Source organism: Pezoporus occidentalis, unplaced genomic scaffold (genome assembly GCF_034315485.1).
Source record: "Pezoporus occidentalis ecotype Australia unplaced genomic scaffold, CSIRO_AGI_Poc_V1 ctg160, whole genome shotgun sequence".
NCBI classification, from domain to species: Eukaryota; Metazoa; Chordata; class Aves; order Psittaciformes; family Psittacidae; genus Pezoporus; species Pezoporus occidentalis.
This window is the reverse complement of record NW_026913426.1, coordinates 1652663-1677697: the sequence shown is the minus strand read 5'-3', so window position 1 is coordinate 1677697 and position 25035 is coordinate 1652663. Positions and strand designations below refer to the sequence as shown.

Below are 25035 nucleotides of genomic sequence, written 5' to 3'. Positions count from 1 at the left end.
CAGGCATCAGCTATTCTGTAATAATTATCTTTGTGCTTGCTCTCTCCCCCCGGCAAATACAAAATAAACCAAAGTAGTTTTCCCCTTCCACAAAAAGGGGATAGCTGCATTGCCGTTACTGGGTAAGGGCACGAACAAGGCAATTGTGGTGAAGAACCTGACATGCAGGAGCTTGTTCCACTGTGGTAACTCGCCTGTATGTCAAAGCCTTTAGCACAGGCAAGACCCAGGGCCAACGCAGGTCATAGGCTGGGAACGGAAATATATAATATTGAGCAGGCAAAGCTACAAAGCCTCAGCACTTCTTCACGGATCACACAGGCAAACCCTCCTGCTAAGTACTGAAAAGGTGCTAAGATGTTTGGCATTAAGTATTTGCTTTGGTGACATCTCCGCGGGATCTGTCTTGGCTAGCTAGGAGAGGTGTGAAACACAGCAGCTATTAGGACTAATTATCATTATTTGCTTTCAGCAGGTGCTGAGAACCACACCACAAGTGCTAGGTGCCCATCAGGACAGGCAAGGAACAGTCATACCACAAAGAATACACACAACTGAAGTGTGCAGTATGTGTCAAGTCACAGTTTTAACACGTGGATCTATGTGCTTCTCAGTCATTTAGCAACTCACACGTTAACCCCGGTTTCTGTAGGACTTTAGTACATGGCAGCAACAGAATATATAATTCTGGTTTTATATCTCAAGTTAATCCATTGGGCAAGCATCTTATATCCACTGCAAAAGAATGTGGTATCTTAGCTCTTATGGTTTCAAGGCAAAGTGCAAATATCTTGAGCACACTCTAAAGTAGAGACAGCAAAACCCCAATAAAGACGGAAATTAAAAGCCCTGTGTCATGACCTTATGATGCTACCTTTGGGGTTGGTTTCTTTCTTTCTTTGAACATCTGAGCAATATGGAAACCTGGTAAGACCCTGAGCAAGTTAGAGAAAACAGCCAACAAGAGACAGACAAGTAACTGCAAGTGACGAGGACAGCACAACACACAGCAGCCATGCCCCGAGCACTTTCCTCACTACTCAGCACTTTGCAGACATACCTAAGAGAAGCTTAATAGGGGATTTCACGGTCTGTTCCTTCATTGGACAACCACAAACTGCACTCATCTGCCATCAGAGCAGACCACTGACCATAGGCTCAGGAAAATGCTTTTGTGGAGATGCCAGTGAGAGCCTCTTCCTCATCCTGCGATTACTTGGGTAATCAGTGTGACCCAGTTGTGACTGTGAGAGGGCCAAGGACTTGCAAAAGTCTTAAGCACATGCTTAAGCACATGCTTAAGACTGAGCACAAGAAGAGCTTTAGTGAAGTTAAGCACATTTATGAGTGATTTCATAGACTTGGGCTGAACTCTGCCACTGCTCGGCATTTTTGCTGATTGCATCAGCATCAATAAAAGGATTGTTTCAAGAACAAGTATCAGCTGTGTGTTACATGGAAGGGAAAGGTGAAGAGAAGAGAAATCATGGAAGAAAGTTGGTTGCTAAGGAAAAATCAGGGTCTGAAGAAAGACTTTTGGGCTCTTCCAGCAGTTACAAAACCCTCCCAGGTCCCAGAAGTAAGCTGCCTGTCATAGCTCTGACTCTAGTGTTCATAAAGGTCATCCTGGCCACAGGAACACACAGGCACAGCCAAATGCCAGGCTCTAAGATTCCACTTACTACTTCAAAAACTGCAAATGAAATGCAGCATGAAGCTGGAGCACCAGGACCCGACTTTCTCCAGCAGCACGGAGCCCATGAGAGGCTGCCTTGTGCCCCGAGTGCTTGTGTTTCGTGGAGCTAAGGCCAGGATGAGTCTGGGCTCCTCACCTCTTCCCAGCCTGAAGCAGCCTTGCGAACACTGGTGAACACTCAGTGACTTGACAGAGGTGCCTCTGTGGTGGAAGAGAGTGGACAGGACAAGTTACTGATCTGAGATGCGGGACTCGATGAGCAGGGCCAGGACTCACAGGACCTGGTTTTTATTCCTGGCCTGCTGGATAACCACGGATAAAAGCTTGATTCCTCAGTTTCCCCCCCTGTAAAATGGGGCTAATGGCACTGACCCTTGTAAAGCTCTATCAGGCAGAGATGTTCCCGTAGTTCAGGAGAGGTAACAGTGCTCTGTCTAGCATTTATTTACATGCTTTAGGGCATGAATGTTTTTTTTCTGTGTGTCTGTGCTCTGCAGAGCACCACTGTAACAGAAATCACCAGTTAAATGAATAAACACTATGTGCATTCGGACTGACCCATTGCATTGTTCAGTTATTGAAGGGTGACCAGGCTGCAACTGAAATGTCTTCCTCTTTGAGAGCAGGCAGCCAAAAGATCAACCTTTACCAAACCACACAGACAGGGCATCCCAAGCATTCCTCCTGGCAAGCATCTGCCTCTGCTCCGGCCTGTGTGTGCTGAGGCAAGCACAGCACCACGCAGAGCACGGGCAGGCCAGGACGGGCCCATGCAGGTCACTCAGAGACACAGAGCTGCAAAGATCACACTGGAATTGCTGAGCCCAGGATTTGGCCCCATTCCTTGTAAGAGTGTCCAAAGCTTTTCACAACGCTAACTGGAAGAGTACAGACATCAGGCACTGTGACACTGGCACAGATTGCCCAGAGAAGCTGTGGCTGCCCCATCTATGGCAGTGCTCAAGGCCAGGCTGGATGGAGCTTGGAGCGACCTGCTCTAGTGGAAGGTGTCCCTGCCCATGGCAGGGGATTGGAACTGGATGAGCTTCAAGGTCTCTTCCAACCCAAACCAATCTAGGATTTTATGATCTGATGTCAGGACTGGAGAACATATGCAAAACACTCTGCTCAGAGAAATCCTGGCAGCGGGAAGGAGATGACTCCCCAGCTTCCTCCAGAAGCACAGCTATTCCCAACCGCTCCGCCTCAGCAATGTACAAGAACTGGGGTTAAAACGACCACGAACAGCTGTATCTAAACTCAGTGGGCAAAGGCTCTGCCATGGTTCGCCCAGGATCAGCACTTGGGCCTGGACCCACAGCCCTGGCGTGGGGCTGGCCACGCTTATCATCCCTGCAGCCTGCCCTCTCCTGCACCCTCCATCACTGACCACTTCCACCGACACGTGCCGGGTGGGAGAAGCCACCTCCTGCTTGGGAAGAGACCAAGCTCGTTTGCCACAAGAGGGAGCAAAGCTGCCGGCTGAGCACGGTGGGAGAGCTCAGCCCCGGGATGGGGACCCCCGGGATGAGGACCGCCGGGACGGGGACCCCCCGCCACCCTCCAGCCTCTCATCACACCTCCAGTAGTTCCTCCCGCTGCATTTCCAGTAGACAACACAGTTTCTACCAAAAAAAAGGTGTCACGAATATAGAAAAGCCACAGGAACTAGTCATGAAAGCCAATCACACAGTGAAGGTCGATCAGCGTCTCCAGGTTTCACAACTAGGCATGCATGTGTGTGGATGTCTAAACATATATATAGATACAAAAACATACATATACACCTCTATAGAAAATCTTCCATTACCCCTTAAAGCATTCGATTGTTTTGTTAATTCCCAGGATGTAATCTGTTTTGCATTAAGTGGGATGTCAAGCATCTAATTGTCAAGTGCTGATAAGCCATGGGAAATTTTATTACAAGATAGGCATCAGCTGAATGGAGATAAAACACATCAGATGTTAAGGTGTGATTTCCAGGTAAGATCAGTGTACGTACTTGTGAATACCAGAACCCGGGGCATGCCAGGGATGAGCTGCACAAGTGCTACAGGTGGAAAAGGACAAAGTGAGGAGTTATAGATCAAAATCTACTATCACCAACTACTGCATGTTCCAGCTGTGCGGCACTGTCTGCACCTGGGCTTGATGTCGTCGTCTGGAAAAGGTCCCAGATTTCATGTGGAATCTGTCATTCACACCTACAAGTACCACAGCAACTGAAAATACCATCAAGTACCCAGAAGTACCAGAGCAGAGAGTGTAAACATGTTTTTATGCCCCCCTTCCACTCCTTCAAGGGAGGCATATCTGCAGCTCAGTCCCAGCCCCTTGCTAGCCAGCCCTGACATGTGTATGTACTTCATGCCCTTGTAGGTGAACATGAGATACATCTTTGCAATTCAAACTGAGCTTATTGTCAGCCCCAGTAATTGCTTGATCTTGTGATTGCCAACGTTTCCTTCTGCTTCCTCCTGCCTGTGTACGTATCACACATCTCTTACCATAGGCAGCAGGGCCTCTTGCCATGTCTGCCATAGGGACCCAAGACTATACCATTCACAGCATGTGCTACCATCCATCTAATACCAACACCCAACCCAGGCTGCTCTGGGTCCTGGTCCATTGGTTTTACTAGTAAAATTCTTTCATTGTCAGTAGGCTGTTGAGCAACTTTGTCTGGAGCAGCACAAGCAAAGGGGAAGGGAAGCACGTCCCCTTGGCGCCTTCTCCACCAGACACGGCATTGCATCAGCTAGGTCCCACCTATCTCCATGACCTCCTGGTACTTGCTGCGCTCTGTCATGATTCTGGAAGGGCAGAGGCAGATGCAGAGATTGGGTTTTGTGATACTAACACTCTGAGCTTTTTAACCTCAAGTACTATTTGTTTTCCTTGGCACTTCCTCTACGACTGACCACACAGAGGCTGGTCCTCCAGAGCTGCCCTGCGGTTAGGAGCTTTCGACCAGAGACTGGAAGTGACTGTGAGCCTGTCCCTAACCTGCCCCACCACGAGATGTCCGGCTCCTGGCTGACGAAGTTTAACAGGTAAAGGGAAGGCCTTAGAAGTGCTATGAACTTTGTGCATTTATTGGGAGGTAGAGAAGAAGAGAAGTACGCTCTGTCTGCCTCTGGCACCCAGCTGGGGCAGGGGCTGCCTGCTTTTTAGCCACCATCAAAGCTCGGTAGGGACAAAGCACAAGCACAGGACTGGGAGATAAGGATCATCATGGAAGCCTCACTATATCCCCCAGAGCTTCAGAGAGCAGCCACAGGGGAAGCGGAGCAGCTTGGGTGAAGAGGGAAGGAGTCTGAGAGCTCTCCTGGCACTGTCCACCTCTGGAAAGCCACCATCACACTCTTCACAGCACCTCAGCCAGCAACCAGCTCAAAGATACCCCGAAAGCTTTGACAGGGATAAGGAGGAAGCACAGCAAAGCCCTGACTCACAGAAGAGTTATTAAAGCAGACAAAACCTGAGCCGTTGCTCTGTACTGCTCTTCACCCTGTGCTGTCACCCAACCCCAGACAAAATGATTCCCACTTCTTAACATTTCACACTGCTTCACCCACCCGGGTATGGCCACTGCGGGTACCACACAGGGGTGCTTCAGACCTCTCCTTATTTTGATGCCACCTGCATTAGCCTCCACAGAACAGCTGCTGTTGGTGGACTCATGTTCATAGGAATGTCTTTCCTATGCACAATTCATTTCCTTTTATTTCATCGTGTGTAAAATATTGTAAATTTCAGGTTCCTGAAATACTTGATTATGTATTGATAAAAGCAACTGGCAATAAGGTCACTTCTAGTTCTTATGAAGCCACATTTTTCCTTTTACTTTCTTTTCCCGTTTTTGCCACAGAAAGTAGGAGAGGAAGCCAAAGAGGAAACACTGTAAAATTCCTACAGATTTTAGGGACAAAAAGCAGTTGTCATTTCAGAAGCTATTTTTAAGATATATTCACTTCAGTTGTCAGGCAATTCTGTTATGCACAGCGGTGCTGCAGGGAAGGTGAGAACACCAACCGGTACTATACTGTACAGCAAAATAAGCTTATATCCCCAGCTGAATCAGAGCTGCCTTCAAAGCAGGGCTCTGACAGTCCTGACTGGCACCCGAGGCTGGTGACTCAGCAGCTGCTGGTGACTCAGCACCCACGGAAATCGATGGAAGCGCCTCCAGCAATTTTTCTAAGAGCTGAATCAGGCCCTAATTGCATTTGAGCCTGGGAAGTGAATCGCTTCTGACAGCTCCACTTTGCAGCTTCAAGTCATTCTCTGTATCTGCTCTAAACTGGCTTCAACTGTCTTCTGACAAAGACAACATTTCCCCACTGGCTTCTTGACCTGAAATGGGCTGAATTTCAACACTGGGAGCTATTTGAGTTCAGATCTTCTATGTGTTGCTTGCACTTACTGTAGGGATCTGAGAAACTTCTGACACAAAATCCTTTGGCTTCAAATCAGCATTTACAATCACAAAACCTTAAAACCTTTCCCCCCACACCCCTCCATCATCTTTTTTGCCTCAAGGTGGAATGTACATTCTTTGGGTCAGAAAAAGATATCTGCTGTTATCAGGACACTGTTATTAAACAATGTAGCGGATGTGTACATCTGACTGTCAGACATTTATGCATTTTCTCTAGGATGAAGCTTTTAGTAGTTAGAGAAGCTTGTTAAAAATGCAAGGGGGAGGGAGGAAAAATATTCAATTGTTTTGTAAGTAACTTTGCTTTGTAGCCTCTGATGTCTTTGTCTGCCTGCGTGCAGCCCACCTCTGGATCTCTTCCCCACAGGAACACCATGAGCAATGGATCAATGCTGAGTTATCCGGGCTAGTTCTGGCAGCCCTGAGCCCTACCACAGTGGTGGGCTCCTGAAAGCCATGTGTGATACCTGGAGCCATCCTGATCAAACATGCTCCTGATTTACTGACCACTTCTGGGTCTGAATGGAGATCACTGAGGACCTGGCATCAGTTTTTGCACTGCCAGGAAGGGGCAGCAGCAGCCGTGAGGGGAAGATGCCAACTCTGGGCATTTATCTCAGCCTGTGCGTGCTGGGCAGCCCCTGGCACGGATGCCAGCCCTGTCACCCTGTGCCACTCGGCATGTATGTGGGAAAAACACAGTACTCCCACACCCAGAGCCACAGGCTCCATCCCAGCTGAGTCAACTCAGCCCCTTAGTTTTGCTGAGAAGATACACAGAATCTGATGGAGCTTATCACATGTGTACAGGGCAGGGAGGGGCTCCTTGGCTTCAAAGAGTAGATAAGGCCATCAAAGTGATTGCCATCTTTAAACACTGCCTACTTACTCACTAGACCTGATCACCACATGAATGCAGGGCTCAAAGCCTCTCCATGCAGTAACCACATGGATGAATTTACTGCTTGCCACTCCTGTTAGCTCGCAGAGTCAGCGCAGCCCTGGGGAGAAGGCAGTCATCCCTGCTTTCTGCTTATGCATCAGCAACACTTTAGTTAGAAGCTCTGCCCTGAGATGCCACTGTTGTACCTGCATGATGTAGAACACTGAGCCTGTGGAGTGGGAGCTCCAGGAAGCTGTGAGCGGGGACTGCCTCCCTGCCCTGCTGTCCCCGAGAACATCACAGAGATACCTTTGGGAAGCAGAGGAGTTGTGTCAGGACACACTGTGGCTCTGGGCCACCTGGGAAGGAGAGGAGTCCTGTTTAACCCCAGAGGCCTGTTCCAACAGCACAAGTGGAAAGAAAAAGCAGGCAGGCAAGATGACAAGTTCCCCACCCTGGTGAGAACAGGAGATGGGAAGGCACCACCCTCAGAGGCAGATGGGATGCCAGAGAGGAGGCAGAAGAGGATGAAAACAAAGTGAACCTTCTCCGTGACTCAGGGGCCGGAGTAGGGACAAGACCATCTCCTGCCAAGGGCTCCGTTTCACCCAGATTCACCTCACGAGGATTCAGATGGAAAGAATTTCACTTGCAGGCAGGAGGACAAGTCAGATACAGTATCTAGCCGCGGTACCTCACCCTTCCCTAGGCTTGTCCTGGGTTTTGATGTGCAGTGTGCAAATCTGGAATGCATTCACAAATAAATGTCAAGTTCTCAGATGAATTGTCAGCCTTAAAGAAAAAGAGATTTAATTAAAAACCCCAAGGATTCTTTGACTCATGACCTGAGTCACATCTCCAGCCTTCCTGCTTTTCACTTACCAACTTCCAGAAGCCAGCCAGATGATACTATAGAGCTTGAGAAGGTCACCCATAAGATGGAGGAACAAGAGGCTCAAGATCTCTGAGGAATCCCCGTGCAATGCACTTAGGCGATGATACAGAGGTTGCCATTCATTGCAACCACAAGCTGTCATGAATTCGTTCCCATGTTTCCTATCCCACAATTAGGTGTTTTGCTGCATTTCAAATATTTTGCTCCATCAGGTGACAGCACAGACCCACTGGGATCAAAATGTCTGTTACTAAAAATCTCCTTATAGGGGGCTGATGCACTCAGCACCTAACTGAAGTCCATTTGTTCCACATCTGTTGCCGTCTCTGACCTACGGGAACACAACCCTCCCACCTAGCACTCGGTGTTAGAAGGAAGCCAGCTCTGACCACCTAGACCACAAGCCATTCCCAGGGCTGGCAATATCCCATTGCTTCCTGGTTTCAAAGCTGAGGGCTGCAGGCAGGACACCATTTGACAGGGCAGGTTGGGCTGCCCCTGCCTCCTCCTGGGGAGCCAGGCAGCTCCATCCTGGCACTGGGACCCAGCAAGCAGCTCCTCTGCCTCCAAGCACTACCCATACTGTTGGTGTGTTCCAACAAGGCCAGAAGATGCTTCAGAATCCCACCCCTGAGCACCAATGATGGAAGATAACAAACCCTGCAGAAGACACCTAGTCCATGCGCACCGAGGACATTCTTGCCAGTGTTACTCTGTGAAAAGGCTTCATCCAAGCCACAACAAAGTCCACAGTTTCCACCGGCTTTGGCTGAGGTCTGTTTAAAAACTCTTCCTTTTCCAGGATAACCTAATTCCGGACCCATTCTGGCTTGTCACAAAGCCAGTGGCAAAGATCCAACAATTTCAGGAGATGTGTTTCAGCAAAGCTTATCACAGTGCTAACGGGACTACAGACATCAGGCTACTGAGACACTGGCCAGGGTGCTCAGAGAAGCTGTGGCTGCCCCATCCCCAGTAGTGTTCAAGGGCAGGTTGGACCCAGGGGCTTGAAGCAACCTGCTCTAGTGGAAGGTGTCCCTGCCTGTGGCAGGGGGTTGGAACTGGATCACCTTAAGGTCCCTTCCAACCCAAACCATTCTGTGATTCCAGCAGTGGTCATGGACATGTTAGAGCAGGCAGAACCTTTGGAATTCTGCAATCCAGGCTGTCAAGCTCCAGTGCCAGGAAATCTACCTGTTGCAAAACGCAACCTAAACACCACATCGTTGTAACACCTGCACTGCCTACTCACGACTATGTTTAATAAAACCTCTCCGTGTTCTATTTCAGTAAAGCAACGTAGTCTGTATTTAGGCCCATGTGAGCAGTTTAGCACCTCTCTTACACAGCCTTCTTCCAAGAGATTAGAACTTGGCCATGACAATTTTATTCTGGAACACCACGTAGCAGACACTGTCTTGGCTCAAATGCAAACACCTTTTGGTAGCAAACTGAAAAACCCTCCATTGACAAACTGGCGTGGCCAGACTGTGATACCAGTGTAACCGTGTTCCCAGAGAGGTTCTGTTCCTCTCATCTGCTCTACCAGACACAGGTCCATGCAGGAACAACGGCCTCACTTAAGGCTCACTGAAGGCCAGTAGGAATTTTCCCATCACCTTCCAGGACCCTATCAAAGCATAGATCTCTGTCCAATTTACACTTCCTTACTTTCTCTTGCTAAGCGTGATTTTACCTAAATTAAGCCCAAACTTAGCAGGCCAGCTCTGCTCAGTGCAATGCATGAGCTTTAGTCCCATCAACAGCATCCATTCTGTTCACTGTTCATGGCTCCACTACAGCAATCTCCCTCCAATCTGCGAATGCATCATTAACAGTGGAATGTGGATGTCCTTGCAGCTTCCAGACTCTCACTGTTGAGAGAGCAGAATCCATAAAAGGACTTGGTCGAGCTATTTCCTGCTTAGAAAATAGACAAAATCAAAATTCAGCAATTTAGTCCCCTTTAGACCTATTGAAGACTGAAGGTCAGGCTCTAACCTCAGCTGCTCTACTGCTTGTCCACAACACATGCTAAAAAGTTAATGGAATTACTTCAGACGTTCCCCAGCATGGCTGAGATCAGACACTGGCCCACAGTGTCTGGGGCTGGAGATATTCTGGGCCAGACTCTTCACCCTCAGCCTTGGGAACGTTTTCATAATGGAACACAATGTTTGCTAAAACTAGTCCAAAGGTGGCTTCTCTGTCTGTAAATATGTCAAGAGCGAATTGGCAAGGCAACTTCTCCATCCCTGGAATGCGCAGGAAATAGCTGGGACTATACTTATCCATAAAACAAATAGCTTAATTCCCACCACCAAAACGGTCTCTGACGTGTCCCGCTCACAGTAGCGTTGATAAAGGGCCGCAGTACACCGTATGTCCCGTAAATGGCTTTTAAATCTCAGCTCAAGCATTTCATTAGGAGCTCATTAAAAGATGACTGTTCCCTCGGAGTGGCTGTGGTCACACAGCAGAACAGGAGGTAATTTGGAACCACTTCCCCGCTCTTGTATAAATGTGTAACGCAGCAGTCAATGTAAACCTTCGCTTCGGCTGCCAATGTTGCCATACAAATCAGCACACTAGACTTGGCAGGAGTTCAGCCCAATTTGGCACAAGCTCTAAGCCAGTTCGTTTCACAGTTGTTAAGAAAAACAAATCTGTATCATGAACGTGCTTCGGAGCACTCACATTTCTGTTTGGGTTTTGGAAAAAATAAAAGGGGGGAGAGACAGATTCTGCTCTGATTTACTTTGGTGCAAACCCAGATTAACACTACTGGCTGTGATTCTTCCAGGGTTATGCTGGTCTGTATCTGATCCCAACGTGGCTCTCCATGTGACCGAAGCAATGATTAAATTAGGCAAGATAAGGTTTTTTTTGCCATGTCATCAGCATCAAAACCTTATTCATACAAATTAACTTTTTAGGCAGAGTTATTGATTTTGCTAAATTCTGTACCAGAACATTTTAACAATCTTGCTTTAAAAGCTCATCAGCTGCTGGCAACGCTCCGCTCCAGATTAAGGAAAGATGAGCAAGAACGAACATGATCTGGTTTAACTCTGAGATAATTTTCTACTTTACATCCAAGGACCAGAGTTACTTTTTGATTTGTGGTTTGGGGTTTTTTTCTGTTTTTTTTTTATTCATTTTATTTTAATATTAGTCACTATGTGTGAAAAGCCGTCACTGTCTTAAACATGGGTTATGCTTTGTAAGGAGAGAGAGACTGGAAATTCACTGGTTATATTTTGTAGTGTCAGATAAAAGAAAAGTTAAGTATCTGACAGTACAAAGTAGTTTTGTTCTGTAAGGGATTTTAAGACAAATCAAGCCTGGATCAAAGCTCTGTTCAGTCCTGTGGCATGTTTAGAGTCGGCAATTTACCATTCTTCCATTAAAGTGGGCTAACTTCAATAGCCAATAAGTAGGTTTAATTTTATTTAGAGTCTGATTCATTTCAGTAGTGAGAATTGGATGCTACTTGAGTCACATATATTTTACTGAATATTAAAGGCCTAATACTACACTTTTACACAAGCCAGTTAAGTGACAGCACTACACAGCAGAGGGAACTCTGAACAGAGAACAGCTACAGCCTCATGATAACATTCAACAACACACACCTCTTAAAAATATCTAATTATGTGTTTTCTACTAACTGTGTTAACATTTAGGAAATGGATGCTCTATACTTTAGATGCTTTCAAACAATACACTGCCTGCAAACTGCACCCACTTCAGATGCAAGAACTGAGCATCCTTTGCAAGGATGGAGGCGGAGGGTTTGTCAATCTGGCATGCCGTGGTGCTCTGCAGAGCCCACAGTGAATCCTTATCCAGCTTCATGATAGTACACAGACATACCCCTACTTTAAGAGTGAAGTAAAACACAGCAAAGAAGCAGAAACTTTGAGGAAGAAGACGACAATGGGGGAAAGCACTGAGGGTGCCAGCCCAGCCACATTAAAGCCATTTGCAAGGCAGTCACAAACTCTGAGAAACACCAAACACAGAAGCTCAACCACTACAAACTCATGCCACTGTGGCTTTCAGGAAGAAGAGCACATGTTGGGGAGGGAACAAGAGCTCAGCTAAAACACAAGTGGCTTAAGAAAAAGATATTTTAGGCATTTGTTCTGTAACAAAGAGTAGCATGACTAGAAATCACATGTCATCAGTACGATAACAAGAAATGCACATTAGATGGAATACCAGACAACGTGGTGCTTGTGTGAAACCCCTCAGCAGCAGTTGTCACAGAATATCCCCCCACTACTCAGTAATTTGGAGAAATACCATCCCCTTGAAATGAAGCTATGCTGGAAGCATAACACAGCAATTGCCTAAAATAGGGTTTTCTGCACAGCACTTACAGGAAAAGAAGGAATGTGACAGGCCAGTGCGGGGCTACTGGGTGGGAAGGGACCAGAGACCTCTTCTCTGCTGTCACTCACCCTCTGCATTACCTTATCTCCTCTATCAAGCTCCATCAAACTAATTATTAAGACATTTCTGCCATCTCCCCTTTTGCTGAAGGTGGCTCCAGAACCTCTCTGTTCCATACTTGGAGAATGTCCTCTGGTTTCCAGCTTAAACCCATCCGTGGCTAGTTTATAAATACTTGTGTTCTGGCCAGAACTGGGGTTCAAACTGATTCAAACCCATTGAAATTAATGAGGTTTTTTCCCCATTGACTTCAATGAGCCTTGAATTAAGGCCCTGTGTGTGGACAAAAAGGTTTAGGGCAGTTTTTGTAAAAGGAGAGTTTTATCCTGTTGATCTTGGCCTCCCTCCTCAGCCTGCTGTGAACTGTCTGCCTTATTTTAATGCTGTATTCTCATCCTGCGCTAGTGCAAAACTCCTATTGAAATCCAGGACAGTCTTGCCAAGTTGTTATTAATTACTGTGGTTCTCAAGGCTCAGTCCTGCAAACTGATCTGCATGAGCTCAGAGGTTTCTCATCAAGGATCTCCTTTCAGGATCTGGTCTCTAGGGCTCCAAAACACCAAAGGGACTGATCCAGTCTCATTCAGCTCCGCCTGCCGCCCCGGTGCCACTGCAACCCAAAGGAGCACGTAAGCCCAGAGGTGCTGTTTTCCTTGGAAGGCTGGGGGCCAGCAGGGAAAGAGTCCTGTACAGGCAGCCTTGCCTTGAAACAGAGCTTTCCATGCCAAAATAACCAGGCTTTTTGCTCGTCAGCTGAAGCACATTTGCTGTGCTGGAGGAGGGCACAGATGAGCTCTGCTGCTGAGGATGAAGGGAAGAGGCTGAGGGAGGGAGCAAATGCTGTTCAATTTTACTTCTGTGGCTGGAGCACAGAGTATTTCTTATCCTGAGAAATGGCAAGATGTCACCCAGAATACATGTGAGCTCAGAAGCATATCGATACGTGGGAAATTCATTGTATTTCCAGCACTGGGAAATCCTTCTTTTATTACAAAATGGGATGTGGATTACTTTGCCCTGCCTTCATTACTGAACCTAGTGTGCAGTGGTGCCAAGACCACATTAAAAGCAAGTTCTGGATGCATTTGTGTTGTTCATTTTAGCTGAATAGAGGAAAAAGCTGGAAAAAGCTGCTTTGCAGTGGAAACAGAAAAATCTCAACTGCTTATTTAAAAGTTACAAGCTCTTCAATTAGACCACAGGCATTTTATAAGGCAAGCAGGTCAGGCCGAGCTTTATTCCCTGAACCTGAAATGTCAAAATAGTCATGTTAGGTATTTGCACAGAGTTATGGAGGATGAGTTTAGATCTCATTAATCTAGCCAGTCAGATGCCTGTAAAAATAAATAAGAACCTAAAAAAGAATGACATCAGCCATAACTGCTTATTCTGCTCTGGATTTGGCAGGTAAAAATCAGCAAGAAACCAACTGCATTATTCTGCCTGGGCTCTGCGCCTATTTCCCATCATGTAGGGAGCCAGGCCAAATCCTTGACACAATAGCAATTTCTGCTCAATGCCAACTATTCCCAGCCTGGCAGTGTGAATGCAGAGCCGTCTCCTGAGGTCACGGAACTGTAATGGCATCCAAACTGCAACAAACATCCCTGCTGCAGGAGGTGAAACGGCTGTTGCATGTGAGACCATTTGTACCAAGTCACCAATTCAGACACAAGCTGTCAGAAGACAAGTTACAGTGACAACAGACAAGGGCACCCTTAATGGAGTCACAGCTCATGCCAAGCCATGTGTAACACATGGAGCTGTGGTCTCCAGCGAGCCTGGAAAACAACTGGGTCAGGAGAACTGCTAAACACTCCAATACCAGTTATCTGTGTGAGCTATGACATAGCAACTGTCACTCATGTTAAGTGACAAGTGACTTCTATTTGGATGTGCTCCACTCAGTCAGTGCCATGATAACAGAAACACTTTATTGCACTACATCCTTCCACATCCCACAGGGACAGGGACATCTGACAATGGCACAGTAAAGAGTTTAGCTGCTAGACTGGTGTTCACTGCAAGCACAGAGAGCTTTTCCTCACCTTTATGGTTGACCATGTCATCTATATTGAACAGTAGCTACAATGACACTGGCTTAATAATATACACCCATTGAGATGGACAAGCTAATAAAATGTATTAATGTATTTAACAGCCACTAACCAGCATGCCCTACATGTGTAAAGGGAGACCCTTGTCTTCATGCTAGAGAGTCACAGCAATAGAGATGAACTTGCTCAGCTGGGAAGATGCCAAACCCTTTGGAAGTACGGCAAATTAAAGTGCCCTTAAAGTTTGTTGTGGCACAGACTATGGTGTCCTCAGAGGAATGCGAATGTGCTGCAGCATTCAAAGGCAAAATGCAACACTGCTGAGCACCTACATCCACAACACATGTGGGCACACACTGGCAGTAGTAACTACAGGGATTGTGCAAGGTCAGACCTCTCCTTGGTCCTGCTCAGGGTCACAGTGCCTCCACCCTCCCAACAGCTCATTCCTGACTGACAGCCATAGGGGTTAAGAGGCTCTGTTGCAGGGAGGCAGGCAAGCCACAGCAGGACAGGGCAGCTGCTACTTTGGGGAGCGTTGCCATCTATTTTTCTATTCTGACATCATTGGTGCTCATTTCTCGTGCATATTTTAAGCACCATTTTAAGGAGCAGGGTCTCTGAAACGCTGCTTCGGACAACCTGCTCTTCTCAGCCACTGGTACCAAGGTCTCTGGCGGTCTTCAGCAAAGCTGCTCACATGAATCCCACTGCAAAAGCAATATTCCTCCCCTGTCTCCACAGTTGCCTCACTGTCCTTGTGCCCTCCACTCTAAACCAACAAGGTAATGCCAGAGCTAGCACGTGCTAGACCATCACAATTAAACATAACTAACGACAGGCTGTACAGCCAGCGGCACAACATACTCTGATCTCTGATTCACATCCCTCTGAATAGCAGTATCTGTACAGCCTGGACAGAGGGGAAATCAGGTTGTTCCCCATGTATCCTGGCCCTCACAGCAGCAGTTTGGACGGTTTCTGACATCTCATGGCCTAGCACCAAGCTAGCAAGAGACGAAATATCCCCATCTCTCTCTCTTACTAAGGGATGCAATCTGTATTCTCCTGCAATCAGAATAGAAATAAGAGTTCTGATTGCTTTATGGAAAGTGGGTTGAAAGTTATCCAACTGTTTCCAAATTACTTTAAGAAAAACCCACAGTAGCAGCTCCAGCGAGGAGCCTCTGCAGACATCAGCATCAGCAGAAAGCTTCTGCTGCCTGGGGGAAGAGCATGTGCTACCCAGCCACAGAGACTCCTAGTCAGACAGCTCCATCTCACACGTGGGCAGAGTGACTGCTCCTCAGCCCTGTGAGCAGCTTAGCAGCACCAGAACAAATGCTAAATGCATGGTATGACCCCACAGTACCTGTACTGTCATTTGGGGTAGCCTCACCCACAGGCATAGAGCGGTAGGAGCTTGCACACAGCGGAACAGTGAGCAGCAGCGAGAGTATTACACTTCATGGCAAAACCACCTCCCACTGATCGAGGGGAGAGCTCCGGCGTGCCACTGAGCACAGATGCTAGCCCAGACAGGCATGCATGAGGCTATAGCCCACACCGAGAGACCATAATCTGCTGCACGGCAGAAGAGAATGTCTGGGCTGCTCCCATCTCTCGCCTCCAGGATGCAGTACCTGCAGTGTCCTCTGCCCCCCCATGAGGAAGCTCCTGTCCTCTGATCTTCCTGCTCCGCTGAGTTAGATGGGAAAGGATTCCCAACACCAAATAAGCCTTAGGCAGACAGCCAGGTTTCCAAGCCCCTTGCCGAAGGGGAGACTGCTTTCTGTTTTTCTAAATGCTTTGTGATCTTGCACTTGCAAGGCTTCTGGAGGCTTTTTCCTCCCACTGCACATTAGCAATTCATGGAGTGGTTTCTACAGGTCTGAAAGGGAACAGGCAGACAAGCCTTTAATATTTGGAGAGATGGAGGGAGGAACTGCAGAAACTTCCCCAAGAGACCACCATTAAGCCCAGAGCAATAGGGTCAATAGCCCACTGCACTCCCCAAAGCTGGCACAGCCACAGGGAGTGAAGATGGTCACAAGTAAAAGCCAGCATCTCCCAAGGACGAGCTGTGCATTTCCCAAAGCTCCCCAGACCTCAGGTAAGTCACTTCTCTTTCCCAGTTTCCCTCCCTGTAAAGTGGTGATAAAACTTCACAGGAAGCTCAATTCATTCAAACACAACAGCAAAGGTTCTCTGTAAATATGCAAATCCACAAATAAACCAGTATTTGTAGGAGAGGAGAAACCACGGGTGGGGCTGAAAACATCCCAAATTTGAAGCCTCCCCCAGTAACCCCGCAGTTTCCTGGGAATGGGCTGTTCGGATACACACACTGCTCTTGTGATGTGGATGCTGTTCAACAGCCTAATACTCTTATTTCTAAATTGACTGGATACAAACCCATCTGTATTCATGAAAACCTGCAAGTCCCCAACCCCCCGCACATCCAAACAGAAGCCATTTCAAACACTGTGCTGTATTTAGAAGGCTGCTTTGAAAATCTGGCTCTTAGAATCACCTTTGGTTGCTAAATAAACTTGCCTGGAGATTAACCACAGCCCACAGAAAATAGTTACCAAACAGTTTTACGACTCTGAGCAGAAATGGGAGTTGGTGAAGAAGCACGCTCGGGTTGTTTCACTGAAGTCAAAATGTAAAGAAAATACAATATAAGCTCTGTAAGCAGATTCTTCATGGTAAATAAATATGCAGGGATGCAGGGAATGCTAACTGATCATTTTTAGAGCATTTATTTTTGGCAGGATAAACACTTTCAGACCCCAAAGCAACTTCTCTGTGTGTACAGAATCTCCAACTGTGAAAAGAAAACAAATAGCAGCGTTTCATTTGTTGTAATAAGGACTTTTTTTCATGACTGTTTAGAATAAAGCTGGATCACATTTGGAGTGCCTTGGAAATTCATTGTTTAGGCATTAGTCTCCAGTGGTAAACATCCTACAATATGTGTATAATACAGCAACTATTTTTGTACTTCAAAGTCTTTCCTCGTAATTTGGGAAAGTGCAGGATACAAACAACCTCTTCTTTGCCCGTCGAGGGAGCGGTGCCTGTATTGCTTGTCTTTACCAAGCAGAGATATCCTTGTTGTTCCGCACTGGGCTCCATCTACTCGTGTAGAAACTAGATACAAACACTCGTGTAGAAACTAGATACAAACACCAGTGCAAACAGCACTTGAGAAACAGAACTCGAGAAACAGGAGTATCACAAGGGGACTGTACAGGCCAGGAGCCTCATTATTCCCCACTCCTCTGGGCACAGAGGGTCCTTTAAGGCAGGAACTCGCTGTTGACTCTTCAGGAATGAATATCCTACAGATGAGGAAATACGGGGCAACAAGGACAGATGCCCAGCTGGTATGAAAGATCACAGCTCCATGGTCAGTGCCTGACTGCAGTCCCAGCTCCTGGTCCCTCCCTTCTCGGAGGAAGTGACTTTCATCACGTTAGATACAGGAATGGAAAGTTGAGGAGCAGAGTTGAAAAATGAATCTTCTGATTTGGAGCAACCTAGTGGAAATCTGGCTGCTCAACACTTCTGCAAACACCCACCCGAGCTGTCCCACACCGAGTGTCCAAGCAACAACCAGCCAACATTAGTCAACGATCTGGGAAATGCCGCTTGCCAAGGTCACGTAAGTCTGTGGCAGGAGAAGGAGCAGGATCATCTGGCTCTTCTCCTGTTTCTCAGCCACAAAACTTTTTTCCTCCCCTAACAATTACATGTGTGGGTTTCCTTAACAGTTTCTTTTTACATTCCTGTTTAAACAGCACAGGGAAAAGGAAAAGGACTCTTGATGTGGAAAATTAGTTTTGGAAATGTTGAGCTGTGTGGATTTGCCAACTTCTGTTCCTCCCGTCAATTCATTGTAGATGCTCTCAGCTCTCACCAAAATGCTATTTTTAGGCTGTACGTCAGATTTCACAACTGAGACTGACAGGAATTTTCTAAAGGCTTTTCACTGAGAATTAAAAACAACGTGGATATTCTGCTTCCCCCTTTGTGCTGCGGGGGCTCCACTACAGCTACTCCAGGGCAAAGCTCCAAAGGGACTCAGCCCTGCAGCAAGTGTCAGGAGATTCCCAGCACAAGGGAGTTGTGCAGGTCTGCTGTATCTAATGAGACACGTGGAGCCTGACAATGCTCTGGGGAGATGCTCTGCAGCAAAACAAAGCAGAAATACAGAGCAGGCGGCTGCTCAGGCACAAGAGCCCCTGGACCTTTACCACTGCTTCTTCCCACTGCTCCACGCTATCCACCGAGTGTGGCCTTTAAAAGAGAAGTGGAGGTGGCACCTTTTGTTACAGCACAACACCAGCAAAGCCTCCGGCAGCAACAGCCGTCTCCACTGCGCCAGCTGCTGAGCACTTGTCATGCTGTTGGACATGCCCATTAAGAAATTATAGTTTCTACATGGTTATTTCCTGAAGCTAACAGGTGTCCAAAGCCAGCTTCCAGCTCTGCTTCCCATCCAAATGTAAGGAACTTGAAGCAGGTTTAACTTTTGGGGTTTTTTTTAAAGACTCTGTGCTTTGCTGTGGCTATTTTGCTCAGGCCACGTTCATAGTGACAGCCCTTGCTGAGGGAATGGGGCTGCTGTGAGGACACCTCAACCACACATAAACCAGGGGCTCAACCAGAAAAATACTGCTCTAAGAGACTTCCTATCAAAATGTTGCTGAGCATTTTTATTCACTATCCACATGAATAGTTGAGACTGCCTGTGATGATCATGCACATTGTTCTGAATACTGCAGGACTGCCTAGCCACAAAAGGCTTTGGACAAGTAACCCAGGTAGATTTCAGTTTGCAGATCAATGTGTCTGGATACTCCCAAGAGTTTTCTGGTGCTTCCTGAAGCTGACAGGATTAATTTAGTGATTTGGAAATCTGTTGCCAAGCCAAGTCCCCAGAAGACTGCACAGCAATAGGAAGATTAAAAGCAGATGGTTCAGCAACCAAGGTTTTACAGTTAAACAGACTTAAAATTCTTGGGCTTCATATCATCATCTTCATTCTTTCCTTCAATTCTGTGTGTGTTAGTATCTTTTGAGCACTTCCATAGGAGGTGAAGCCAAGCACATCATGTTAACAATATGACCTCAAACAAAACACCAAAACCGTTATGTTGGGTTTAACAGGGATTAAGGAAATGTTGATCCTAGCTCAACCAAAGCTCTATGCAATTAGACCATTTCCAAGTCATTGTTAAATGCCACAAAAGGATGCTGGAATATAAAATATGAAGAGAGAACACTTCCGAAAGTTACCTAACAAACAGGATTTCTCTGTCCAGCCAAGGCTCTCTCCTCTCCTCTCCCACTGCCCTGATACAGCAGCCATACGGCTTTGACCCATATCACGCCAGCCACAGTTCCGTAACTGTTGTGCAAAGCTGCTTCAGGCTCCCCTTCAGGTAAGCAGGATTTAGACCCAGCCAGTCCAGCTCCAAGCCTCAGCACACTAGGGTGATCTCCTCTTTAGATCTTTTATTCTCTGGTGCTAATCCTGAGTGCTCATGTGAGTAGGACAGAAAATGAGGCATGTCCAAGCAAGAATGTGCCTGGCTCAATCATGAGTGACTTGCTCCAAACTCCCAATTAACATCAGAAATGAAGGGAGGATAAGTGTCTCCCATTTGCCTGCTGGAAACCTTCCCTCTCTGCAGATGTGGCCATTCAAACAATCCCCCAGACTTTCCACATAAAGCCAAGCAAACACCAACACAAACACCAAATACAAACCAAATACACAGAAAATCTCCACTGGGCCTTTCTTGCTCTCCTGTATCCCAGTAATCACCTTTGTAACACAGACCCAGGATTCCAACTGACTTTCTGGCCACCCCATGCAGAAGCTGAGTGCCAGCACAGAGCAACCAAAGACATGACAGCACTTTCTTCATGTTGTGTGCACCGAACAGCCTCAGGATTTGCTTTCTAGAGGTCATTTCAGTTAGCTCTCACAAAGGCACTCAGGGGGACCAAGCAACAACTATTTCTCTCCATGAATGACAAAATGAGCTTTGCTTTTGTGTCCAGAGCACCCTGTGGTCCCAAGGCAGCCTTTCACACGACCAGCTTTGGCGTCCCCGGCTGCCGAGGATGAAGCATGGCACAGATAGGTTTCCACCTTACAGCTCAGGCCCATGTCACTAAACTCCCTGCTTCAATCCACAACGCCTGACACTGAAACCTTCAGCCAGAGAACACAACTGGCCTGATTCTCCTCATCCCTGAAAACAGACTTGGAGGAGCATTTCAAACCCACTCCACGTTTCTAGGTGCCATTCTGCATGCTGCAGAGTCCCACTTTACCCCCTCTAAATGCCACTTTGTCGGCAAAAGTTAGTTGCAAGGACAAAAAAACTGCACCTGCAAAAAAAAAACAAAAAAAAAAAGCTGAGGAGGCCTGCTTTGAAAAACCAACCCCCAAAATACATTTGGACACATGAATACAGCGGCCAAACCTCAACTTAAATCTTCCATATGAAGTGTAAGGAATCAAATAACCATCCAGAAAAGATGTCTGCAAAATAACTTGGCTCACAGCATTTTCATTTGGGTTAAATTAAAGTAATTGTAAATCTTCAGTGCACAGCACGAGAGCTGCATTCTGTGTAACACTGTACGTACCCCACTAAGCTTCACACTCCACTCAGGCCTACAAAAATCCTCTGAAAACCAGAGTGAGTTGCCTTTCCTTGGGCAACCAACTGCAAAGCTGCAAGAAAGCAGAATAAGCTCTGTGGGTGAACGTTCGCCACTGCAGTTAACCAGAGCTAAAACAGGCAGGGAACAGGAGTGGCAGAAGAAACATTCCTTGGACCGAAGTGGAAACGCATCATTACACACTGATCTCTTGGAGCTGTGCTAAGCCTCAGCTGTGCATGAATTAGAAGCCAGTGCCAAGTTGACTATCTCACACATCAACATGGTTTATCTAATGATCCATTCATAATGATTTCCAAGTTGTGACTTCCTGGGCATCCTGGAGGTTTAGGGAAGAAGGTGTCCAGCCTCGAAGGCTCCTCACACACAAAGGACTGAGCCTTGCTGGCTGCAGCTCAGGTCTGTGGGGAGCAAGAAACTTTGGACAGCATCTGCCAGGCTGTTTGCTAAATTCAGAGGATCAAGAAAAGCAAATGAGGTAAAAAATCACCTCAGTTCACAACCTGGTTAAATCACTGCTCATCACTACAGATCACATTTTGATAATGTGATCAGAAAGCTCAATCCAGACATCAGAATGGGAATTTACAGCACGAGGTGTGGTTACTGTGAAAACCATGCTGATTCCTGCTGCTTCTCTCCTCATTTCAGATCATTCTGCCTCCCACATCCTACCTTGACAACCCATAAGGGTACTCACAGAATTGGTATCAGAAAGCATAGAAAGAAGAAGGGTTTTTGCAGACCTTGCCTACCCAGGCTCAAGGATTGTTCCAGCTGGCTGAAATACACACATGTGATGAGACTGCTCAGCCCTTTCCCAGATGCAACAGCACAGCTGTATCTGATCCCATGGGATGATTCCACAATGCAGATGCTACCACAAAGGCATTGTCCATGTGGTACTCCTGGACCACTAATAGATCACCTGAGTTCTGGTCTTCATCCAGTACAGGAAGGTGTCAAAAAGACCAACATACACTTGCCCTGTGTGATACAGAAAGGCTCACCTCAGGGTGCTCTTCCTGTGTGCTCCCACTGCACAGTGAAGTGAAACACACTGATATCCCCTGTTTCACCCCCGGGCATCAGCCTGAGTTCTCCTGGAACCCCTCCACTCCTCCTTTCCACAGCACTGCATGTTGTAGGATCTCAGCCCCAGCCCTGTGGGCAGAGTTGTCACTCATGCCTGTGTCTTACTGAAGCTCTCAGTGACTTTGTGAGGCTTGGAATCAATCACTCCATTCCTCCAGTCCAGCTCGGAACAGAGTATTAAGATTCCTGCCAAGTTGGCACCAAGTGCCAACCTTCAAGAAGGTTTAAGAATCTTTGCTAAAGGTGGCACAGAAGGGCAAAAGCTGATGATGAATTGGCACAGTTCTGCTCATTAGTTCTTGTAGAGGAAGAGTTCAGAGTAAGTTAAACCCCAACACACGAATTTATTTCCAGAGCTCTTTCTGAAATTGCTCCTTCATATTGGTGCCAATAAATCTCACATTCCAGCCATGCTTCTCTAATAGATACAGACATAAATTCTTACTCCTAGTTGGCCAGATTAACGACAAAGAAAAAGGGAAGAATAAAACAAAAGCTGCAGCTAGCATTTATCTATCTGTCCTGCAGCCTTCTTTCTCATTACTCCTGCAGCGATCATATTTAGAGACAGCCAAGCTCTCCACATGCAGTTTTAATGGAACACCTATTCCCCAGCATCCAACTGCAGAGTTCCACTGGGATCACAGCTGCAAATAAACCCCACTGTACACTTCCTGAGCAAACACAGCAATGATAGCGCAGATAATACCTTGTACTGCTGAAACAAGAGCCAGCCAAAGATTTCAAAGTGCTTTACAGACATTAATAATTTAAGACAATCCACATCCTTCTAAAGGTGATACTGGATCCTTGCTTTGCAGATGAACAATAGAGGCATTACAAGATTAAGGGATCAGGGGGCACAGAGGAATGAGGCAGCACTGAACAAGGTCCTGCTCACAAGCCCGTACATCACAGCAACTGCACTTTGTGGTGCTTCCTGCAGGCACTGTAATCATTATTGTATGCTTCTGAAGTTTGCTTTATCAATTTCTCTGGTTTATTTCCTAAATCACACTCTTGGATATTGTTATCCCATCCCTGCTACCCTCATCCTCTGATCTGAACCCTGTTGTTTCACATCTGCACCAATTTCACAGTCCATATTACACTGTCCAGTACTCAGTGATGGCACTGGAACCAAGTGCATCTGCCATTTCCACATCATTCAGGCATGATCTGCTTTGGTGAAGCAGCTACAATGTTTTAGCTCTTTTCTATACATCAGATATCAATAATAAGTTAATAAAACATATCCTACTTTTACTGACTTTCCTGCCCAGGCTGTATACTTCCTGACACTGTCCAAGCTATGGCTTTAATGAAATGAGCTGTCCTAGCCAGGAGGCATCTGGGGTACCAGTCTTGTTAAGCAGGGTCTGTTCTAGCCTGGGGTTTCCCTTCAGCACAGGCTGTTTACTGAATAACCTTTGAAGTGTCAGACCCCAGTTTAAAAGTTCTAATTAATGCACTCCAAGTTAAAGGAGGCTCTGTCTCTCCTGACAGAGCTCTCCCTATAGAGCACGAGACCAGGGAGTTTAAAAGCAAAGATTTTTCCCTTCCATTTCCCTGCCATAACACATACCTCCTCACTCTGTAATTAATCCCAGTGAAATGAAACAGAGCAGCCTAATGGATTCACCTGTTGTGGTGCAAAGTGTAAAAAGGCAGATTGAATATACAACTTCAGAGGTGCAGTTCAGCTTTTCTAAGGTATCCCTTTAATGAGCATCTCATATGTGAACATCACAGAGCACAGCTCAGGCCAGAGAGACAACAAAAACAAAAGGCTTCTACAATAGACAGAGGTGAAGCAGTGCTGTGGTATGTTGAATTATAAATGAGAAAAGCAATTGTAAAGACTGTCTCATGAAAAGCCAAAACCAAATACAAGGATTATTCCAGCCAGAGAACAAGCTGAAAATGGAGAATCCAGCTTGCTTCTGAGCTGACCTGAAACAAAAGGCTAAAGTCACACCTAAAGAACAATGCTGGAAGAGAACCAAGCCTAGAAAAATGCCTTAGGAACGCAGCAGTATTCCTGTAAGTGCAATGGTTTTCCTTGCTCCAAATCTTCACTGTAACCAGGTGCAGTTATGTGAGAGGGGAGGGGACATGTTCCCTGCTGCAGTGGTCTCATTTGATGTGGGCATGGTTCCACCTCTGGGCACAAGTACTGGGTACAGCTAATACATCCTCTGTAGTCCTTTCCACTTCTGTGATGCAGAAGCTGTCTCTGGTAACTTTTAAAACTGGATACTTATAAGGGCTACCAGAGGGCTATAAGGATGTGATCAGAATAGCTTCATGGAAGAATGACCATTGCAGCCACTCAGGCTCTTCACGGACTCTAAATAGGTGTAAATCACAGCAGGGAGACAACCACTACACCTCTGAGCCAGCTGCTGGCCACCTTCTCAAGTTCATGAAGCTTGAGAGCAGGGAGATTCCCCACCAGAAATCAAAAAAACCTTCTTCCTTAACATTATAGCAGCACTATGCTGAGGACACAGTAACCAGGCAAGCCACAGGCTGACAGTTCAAATTCAACTACAATACTTAGGGCCCAGTTCTGGTTAAATATACACTAAAAAATCATGATACTACAGATGCTGGTAAGTCATTGTGCAGGAGGATTGAGCAGAGACAAAAGGCAGCATTATGGAGATGAAATAATGATATTTATAGCTCTTATAAAGCTGAGATTTTACTGATGGACTTTAGTTAAGGAATTAGTCATCATTATACAATAGCAGTTTGAACGTCCTAGCACAGCACATGTCACACGAAAAAATCATTCAA

The 25035-nt window shown here is 46.5% G+C and overlaps 1 long non-coding RNA gene across 1 annotated transcript in view; it reads right to left on the bottom strand.

Moving 5' to 3' along the window:
* Window positions 1–17169: 17169 nt before the first annotated feature.
* Window positions 17170–25035, bottom strand: part of LOC134160569 (uncharacterized) — a 45635-nt gene continuing 37769 nt past the window's right edge. Inside the window, exon 2 of the long non-coding RNA XR_009963602.1 lies at window positions 17170–17260. This is a non-coding gene — a long non-coding RNA (uncharacterized LOC134160569). The remainder of the gene's footprint in view (window positions 17261–25035) is intronic.